Genomic DNA, 8,131 nt, shown 5'->3' on the forward strand with positions numbered 1-8,131 from the left:
GCTCCTATCAGAGCAGATGAAGCCTCTTTTGGGAGGAGCGTCATCTGCCTGTGCCCTGTGATCTAGCTTGTGTAAGCACTTTACCACACTTCCCACCGGATCAAGGCTCACTGCTGTGAAAGTGTCTCCCTGCCAGCAAGTTCTAAGAGTCGGCTCTGGCAGCAGGGTGTCTCCTGGCTCTCTCTGAGATGCTGTGGTATGTGAGAAGCAGCACACTCCGGATACAGAAATGTTTCGATCCAGACAGCCTTGGTTCTACCACTCAGCGGCTGTGGTTCCTGGTCGTGCTGTTACGGATGGTATTCTCCTAAATCCATATGTTGAAGCCCTGACACCCAGTGTGACTCTGTCTGGAGATGGGTCCTCTGAGGACATAATTAAGGTGAAATGAGTGCAAAAGGGTGAAGCCTGAATCCAAAAGGACTTGTGCTCTTTTAAGGAAAGGAAGAGACACCGGGGCTGAGTTTGCGGAGAAAGGCCATGTGAGGACACAGAGAGGAGGCAGGAAGAAAGGTCTTCCAAACCGATGGAGGGCACCAGAAACCAACCCTGCTGGCACCTTGGTCTTAAACTTCCAGCCCCCAGAACTGCGAGAAAACAAATTGCTGCTGTTTAAGCCCTCCAGTCTGTAGGGTTCTGTTAGGGCAGCCTGAGTAGACCAACAGACTATTCGAATTCATTGACTGAGCCACAGTTTTCACATTTACAAAACGGTCATCACAATAGCCAATTCATAGGGTTATTATAAAGTTAAACAAGACCACGTGCATGATATCTGCCTGCGTGGAACAGACATGTGCCTGCGTGGAACAGACATGTGCCTGCGTGGAACAGACATGTAATAAACACTCCTTTGTAATTGTTCCTTTGCTACTCTCCTTGGTTTTAGGGGCAAGAATTTTGAGCGAAGTCTTTAATTCAGTCAAATTTCAGAGTTGAAAAATTTCTGGTTTTTATTGGTAAGTATGAGCTTCCGTGATAGCTCAGCTGGTAAAGAATCCGCCTGCAATGCAGGAGACCCTGGTTTGATTCCTGGGTCGGGAAGATCCCCTGGAGAAGGGATAGGCTACCCACTCCAGTATTCTTGGGCTTCCCTGGTGGCTCAGCTGGTGAAGAATCTGCCTGCAGTGCAGAAGACCCCGGTTCAATTCCTGGGTCGGGAAGATCCCCTGGAGAAGGGATAGGCTACCCACTCCAGTATTCTTGGGCTTCCCTCATGGCTCAGCTGGTAAGGAATCTGCCTGCAGTGCAGGAGACCTGGGTTCTATCCCTGGGTTGAGAAGATCCCCTGAAAGGGGGCATGGCAACCCACTCCAGTATTCTGTGGAATTCCATGGACTGTAACAGTCCATGGGGTGGCAAAGAGTTGAACATGACCGAGTGACTTTCACATGCATGCATTTTACCCTAAGGCGATGCCAAGGTTAAAAGCAGTGTGGGGCATGTCTTTCTCTTTCTATATGTTTACATATTTGGTTTGGTTTCTGCCTCAACATTTAACATCTGCAGTTCTGGCTCGTGGTTGAATTCTTTCTGCTGGCCATCATGATTAATGCATTGGTACGATCATTTGATGATGAAGCATTAGGAAGACTCTCCCGGAATCCGAGTGCAAGGGGACGTTTAGAACCGATGTTGCTATGAAACACATATAAACCACTGTGTGAAATTTCTTGTTCAGCCAATAATTTTAAAGCTTTCTGAAAGTTTTATAAGCAGTTTCTTCCCTCAGGCTTGTGCTCTGTGTCATTTGACTCTGGGGTGCCTTTTCTCCCCTTGGTTAAAGGAGAAAAACAGTCTGTTGAGAACACATTTATCTGAATAAGCAAGCAGCTGGGGATGGGACTCGAGCGGTACCAACTTATCTTATGGATTAACCTTGCTCATGCTTGGATAGTTTCCTTAATAATCAATCCCATGGATCTGTTTCTATCTTTCAGCACAAGGAAGAAGCAGCATCTGGTCTGTGAGTCCAATGTTTGGCGAGATAGCTTTGATGTTTAGATAACTGCCCTCAGTAACTCTTCATTTGTAGAGGAGGAACCTTGTCTTTTTTCCTCTTAGAACAGAACAGATACCAGGACAAGAGTCAAAGGAAGCAGCTGAGACTGGGACAGGGTGGATGGGGTTGGGGGATCTGGATGGGAGTCATGGGCAATGTCCCTGCTCACTGCTAGCACCCCATGCAAGGCGGGGTGGGGTGTCTGATGCAGCGGTTGCCATGTCTGAGCTCTCATTGCTAATTTTGCCCTGAGACGGAATCTCTAAGTCTGACTTCAGGTGGGCTGAACTCGGTTCAAAATCAGCCAGGCTGGGCACTCTTGTCTGGAGACCTGGAGTGTGGTCTGATCTTGGCCTCAGGTGGGGAGCTCTCTGCCTACACAGAGTCACCCTGGGGTCTTGTTTCCCTGAGTGTTGAGGTGGAAGAGGGCGGCTTTGTCAGATTAGCTGACTCTTAGCAGGTTTCTGGGCTTCCCTCGTGGCTCCGATGGTAAAGAAGCCACCTGTCAATGCAGGAGACGTGGGAAGATCCCCTGGAGAAGGAAATGGCAAAACTCACTCCAGTATCCTTGCCTGGGAAATCCTGCAGACAAGAGGAGCTTGGTGGGCTATAGTCCATGGCGTCACGAAAGAGTTGGGCATGACTTAGCAACTCAACAACAACAGCAACAGTTTTCTGCAATCTTTCCACATGTTCATATGTCATGGAGGGAACCTACACTCATCTCAGCCCCCAGTTTGAAGCTGTTTTCTCCATCTTCTGGCTCATTTGTAACCTTCCTGTTTGAATGGTCAGTGAGTTTCTGGACCTACACGAACAGAGGTAACTGCTCTGGGCAGTCCTGGGAACCTGCCAGTTGATCCTACAAACCCACTTTCCCCCTTTTCTTAGCTCAGGACTGAATCACATTTCCCAGCTTCCTTTGCATGGAGGGGCAGCCATGCTCCCAGACCTGGCCCATTAGGACTGGGTGTGCCCTGCTGGGCCAAGGTCTTAAATAATGGGTATGCCCCCTCCTCTGGCCTTGCCCCTTGTAGGATGGATGATGGAATCATGAGATGGAGGGGCCTGGGTCCCCAGCTGGTGGCAGAAAGCTGCCATCTAACCAGAAACAAAAATAATTGTGTTTAAACAGGTACTAATTTTGACTCTAGCCTTCTCTCTAATGCTGTGGGCATCAGTACTGACATGGATAAGCAGAAGAGTTCTCGGAGGGCTGATGCGGAAAAAAGCTGGGAGGGAGGAAGAGAGTGAAGATGGGGTGTGTGTGGGTTTGATGATGTTGAAAAGAAACAAAGGTCTCCCCACATGGAGTCCCCTGTGCTAAGCTCTGTATCAGCTAAGGCAGACTGGTTACCTATCCTAACCCGAGGTTCAGTCCCTCCAGAAATGTAACCTTTTATAGTCAGTCTGGAATTTCCCGGCCACAGATGAGGTAATCTCTCACAGAGACCCCTACATTCCCCGTAAAGCAGGTGATCTTGCCTGACATAATCCTTTATTGTTTACGACACTCTGTCCCATCCCCTTTAGACCTTTAAAAATCATCCACTTTGTACAGCACCCCTAGTGTCTATCTGCTAAATAGGATGCTGCCTAGTTCGTGCATTGTTGAATAAAGCCAATTTGATCTTCAAAGGTACTCAGTTGAGTTTTATTTTTTAACAGTGAAAGTGAAAGTGAAGTCGCTCAGTCGTGTCCGACTCTTCGCGACCCCGTGGACTGTAGCCTACCAGGCTCCTCCATCCATGGGATTCTCCAGGCAAGAATACTGGAGTGGGCTGCCATTTCCTTCTCCAGAGGATCTTCCTGACCCAGGGATCGAACCCTGGTCTCCTGCATTGTGGGCAGACACTTGAACCTCTGACAGTATCTAGTGAGAAATAAAATATTGCCTGCCATGTCAGTCAACAAAGAATGTCACGGTCATGAGCAATTGCAGCCCTCCAACGGTGAGCCCTGAGGGAGCTCAGGAAGGAAATAAAGAATACTTGTCACCTAGCAGCCCTCAGACTGTGACCGCTCCCCACAGGGAGCCCTGTGGAAACTCAGGCTGTGAAAACACAGGCTGCTGGCCCCAGACAGCTGAGGAGCATGTCAGAGGAATGATTTCAGGAAGCTCAGATGCTTGCATTTTCCCATTCGTAGACAAGCACTCAGTTCCTTAGCTTGAGATATCTAGCTTTCTTTTATTAGCTGTCACCTTTTTTTCCCTATTATATGCCCTTTGTTGCAAAACTTTTACCTATTCTAGCTCTCCCTCCTCGCCTCCTTGGAGCAGTTCTCTCAGGGTTACTTGAAATACTGCCTCCTGGGCTTGAGGTTCTCAGTCGGTCCTCTGAATTAAACGCAACTCTCAACCTTAAGGTTGTGCTGTTTTTTTTTTTTTTTTTTCAGTTGACACTGTAATGAACTAGCATGTGGTTAATCGAATGTCTGTGTCATGTGTCAGGGAAAAAAGTGTCAATGCGCATGCTACTTAAGTGCCTTTTAAAACGAACAAAAATGGGAGCAAAGAAAGCTAAAGGTCCCAGGGAGTGGGATAGAATGGTGGCCTTGAAGGAGGTAAGAGCAAATCTGACTCCACGTTGCGCTGGTTTCTTTTACTTTAACCTTTGGATTCAATTGCTTTTGCTGCAAGCTAAGAATGTTGCCTATAGCCTGAAATACACAAGGTAGCCCATTCTCAAAGCTCTGACCTTTAAAAGTGTAATGCTCATTGATACAGAGATCAAAAGTTGTAGAATTGAGAATAACCTTTGTCTTGTTGGAGGTTTCCAGGATCATCATGACTGGACCTATACAAAGAGCGGCAACAGCAAAGGATTCCGACACCAAGACGTTTGCAACAACCAACCCTGCTGCCGCCGCTTTCAGTCTGAAAGAAATCTGAACTCTGACTTGGGTAAGACGGTGCTTTAGGACACTAGTCCATCATCTTCTCAGTCTGCTGGTTTTCCAAATAAAGTCACTATTCCTTGCCCCCACGACTCATCTCCTGACTTATTGGCCTGTAGTGGGTGGAGCCGTATGAGCCTGGACTATGTGACAGCCTCAGCCAGGTGAGGCTGTGTGTGCAGGTGAGATCCATCTTGGGGAAGATGGGATGGGAAGCTTAATAGCGCCTGGTGGGGAATAGGGACACAGTTGAGAAACCAGAAAAAGCCAATACAATGTGAGAGTACCTGGAACATAGAGGAGCCTGATCTGGAGTGTCAAGTAAGAAGTGATGCCAGGAGGAGCCAGAGTCAGGTGTGGAGCGGCCCTGCCTTAGGCCCTGTCTGGAGCAAACCCAGGCCGCCCTGGACTGGGGAGGTGTGTTCAGTCGCTTTAGTCGTGTCCGACTCTTTGAGAGCCTATGGACTAGCCCGCCAGGCTCCTCAGTCTATGGAATTCTCCAGGCAAGAATACTGGAGCGGGTTGCCCTGCCTGGGGAGGAGAGAGGGCCATGGCAGGTCTGAGCTGTGAGCATTGCTTCAGCACCTGTGGGCACGAATGCAAATACGCACGGGGGTGGGGTGCGGTGGGGGCGGGGAATACAGAAAGGAATGTTAATGATCACTTAACATTTCTTTCTTTCTTGGAATCCCAGGTGTGAATTTGAGGGGGTGATGTGAATTGCTCTGACAAGAGCATTTGAGCTGCTCAGCGGGGATAGCTGCAGCTGCGGCTGGTAGAACAGACCATCCTTCCTGTTCCTGCATAGCCTGGGACGCAAAGGACCTCCCACCAACCTCTCAGCCCGGCCACCGCCCTGCCGGCACTTGCTCTGGGCCCCAGTCAAGCTCATGCGCTTCAGACTGCCAGTCAGAACCACTTTCCCGGTCCTTCCGCATCCGGCTCGTGGCTTTGCCCGGAGATAACGTAGTGCACCTCTCTGCAAACTGTGAAGTGCTGTACAGCATGCAAAAGGATGACCCGAGCGGGGCCCGGGATCTTGATGGTTTCCTTGATCCGAGTTGCTTTTCTGTCTTTTGTTTCAGAGTAATGTGGGTCTGTGTGAAAAAGCCAACCCCTTCTCCCTGTTCTTTCTCTCTCTCCTTATTAGAAAGACTGGCTTCCCAGGTGGTGCTTGTAGTAAAGAATCTGCCTGCAATGCAGGAAACGCGAGAGATGGGGGTTGGGTCCCTGTGTTGGGAAGATCCCCTGAAGTAGGAAATGGCCACCCACTCCAGTATTCTTGCCTGGAGAGTCCCATGGACAGAGGAGCCTGGTGGGCTATAGTTCATAGGGTCACAGAGTCAGATAAGACTGAGTGACTTAGCTCAGAAAGACGTTAGAAAGATGATTAATTAACGTTAAACTAGCTGAGGTGCAAAACAATCCGATGGTGAACTTTAACCTCAAAGAAACAACACATGACTGAGTTACAAGAGGAAAGTAGCTGGTCAAAGAACCACTAGAATCACCTCGAGTTTTGGGGGCTTCACTTGTGGACCGAGGCTGCCGAGATGCTCCAGGTCAGTAGAAATGTTCTTCTGATGAGCAATTCTACATGGCAAATTATAGACGAATTCAATGGGGGAAATGTGTCTAAGAGAGTGTTCAAGGAGCCCTTTGAGAATTTCTAGTATCATGCGGGAAAACCCCACAGAAAAACAGGGTGGATCTCAAAGGCACAGACCAAATCAAAGACTGGAAGGAAATGCACACAGATATTAATAGGGAACTTCTGAGACGGGGGCTGAGGGGGCTTCTAATTTTCCTTTTAAATATTCTATGGTCTTCCCTGGTGGTCCAGTGGTAAAGAATCCTCCTTCCAGGGCAGGAGATGCAGGTTTCATCCCTGGTTGGGGAATTAAGATCCCACTGAAGGAGGAAACAGACAGAACAGGCTCCATCTTGAAAGCAGAACTCCATCCTGGGCCAGACTGTGGACTTTGAGCTATTTGCCCAGTATCTATGGAAACGACACACCAACAAGAAAACCAGATCTCCCTCCCCCCCCCAAAGGAAGAGCCCCAGTGCTGGTACCTAGACTCTCTGTCACCTAGAAGAGTACCCTAATTGTCTGCGTAACCGAATAGAATCATACATTCTATTATGCTTATTGGGATATGCCCACAGGCCTATTGATAATTGTCCACTGTTAACTACCTAGGCTTCAGGCATACGAATCACAGGTTAACTTTGTATCTTTCTTTTCCTTTGTTCAGACTAGTTTCAGGGAATTTAGGGACGTACACTTAGGGTATATAAGGTTTTCACAAAAACTGGTTGGGCTTCTTGGCTAAGAGGAGACTCTGCCTTGGGCCCGCCAGTGTGAGAAACTGCGCCCCACCATCTGCATTGTCCTTCTGCGTGAGTTTGTTTCCCAGAACGCGTGGCTATGACACCACATGCCCTGGGGCAATTAAGTGAACACACCACAACTCCTGAGCCTGCGCCCCAACTAGAGAGAGCCGGAGCTCTGCAGACCACAAAGGGAACACCCGCACGCCAGGACCAGAGGGAGGCCTGCACGCCACAGCAAAGACCCCGTGTGCCGCAGCGAAGACCTAGGCAGCAAATAAATAAATATTAAAAGAGTTTTGACTTTTTTCAAAATTTCTAGGATGACTTTATGTTTCTTTTACCATCAGAAGGGGAAAAAAGAGGTATTTTTCAAACAAAATGTTGAGACTCTCCTGGCATATGACTGATGGAATTTAGCACAAAAGAGCTAAGGAATGATCAAATACTTGATCTGAAGGTGTCCCATCCCAAGAAATGAGGACATTTGCTTCACCCGACTCTAAGGAAATCGTGAGTGAATCCCATGGGATGCTTGTGCTGGGAGGAGCAGTGGGGATATGGAATGTGTGTGGGTCTGAGACTGTTAGGGCGAGCACGCTGACTGAAACTGCCCACCCCGGCCAGGCGCCATCGTGACAATTTGCATGAGTTGTTTTACAGCAGGAGGTCCTGGTAAGGAGCACGGAACTAATAAGCTGCCACCACCAACCGGAAGAGTCCAGAAAAGGTCAAAAAGTGATACCACGTGTCCAAACACCTCCCAGAATCCTTCTCGCTGGTGTCCATTTTGGCTGAACAAGGCATGCACCACCAGGAAGGACTCTGAGACAGAATGATTGGCCAAAGACAACCTGGAAACTAATCCCATCACCATAAAACCCAAGATTGTGAGCC

Source organism: Capra hircus, chromosome 1 (assembly GCF_001704415.2).
Source record: "Capra hircus breed San Clemente chromosome 1, ASM170441v1, whole genome shotgun sequence".
Classification (NCBI taxonomy): domain Eukaryota; kingdom Metazoa; phylum Chordata; class Mammalia; order Artiodactyla; family Bovidae; genus Capra; species Capra hircus.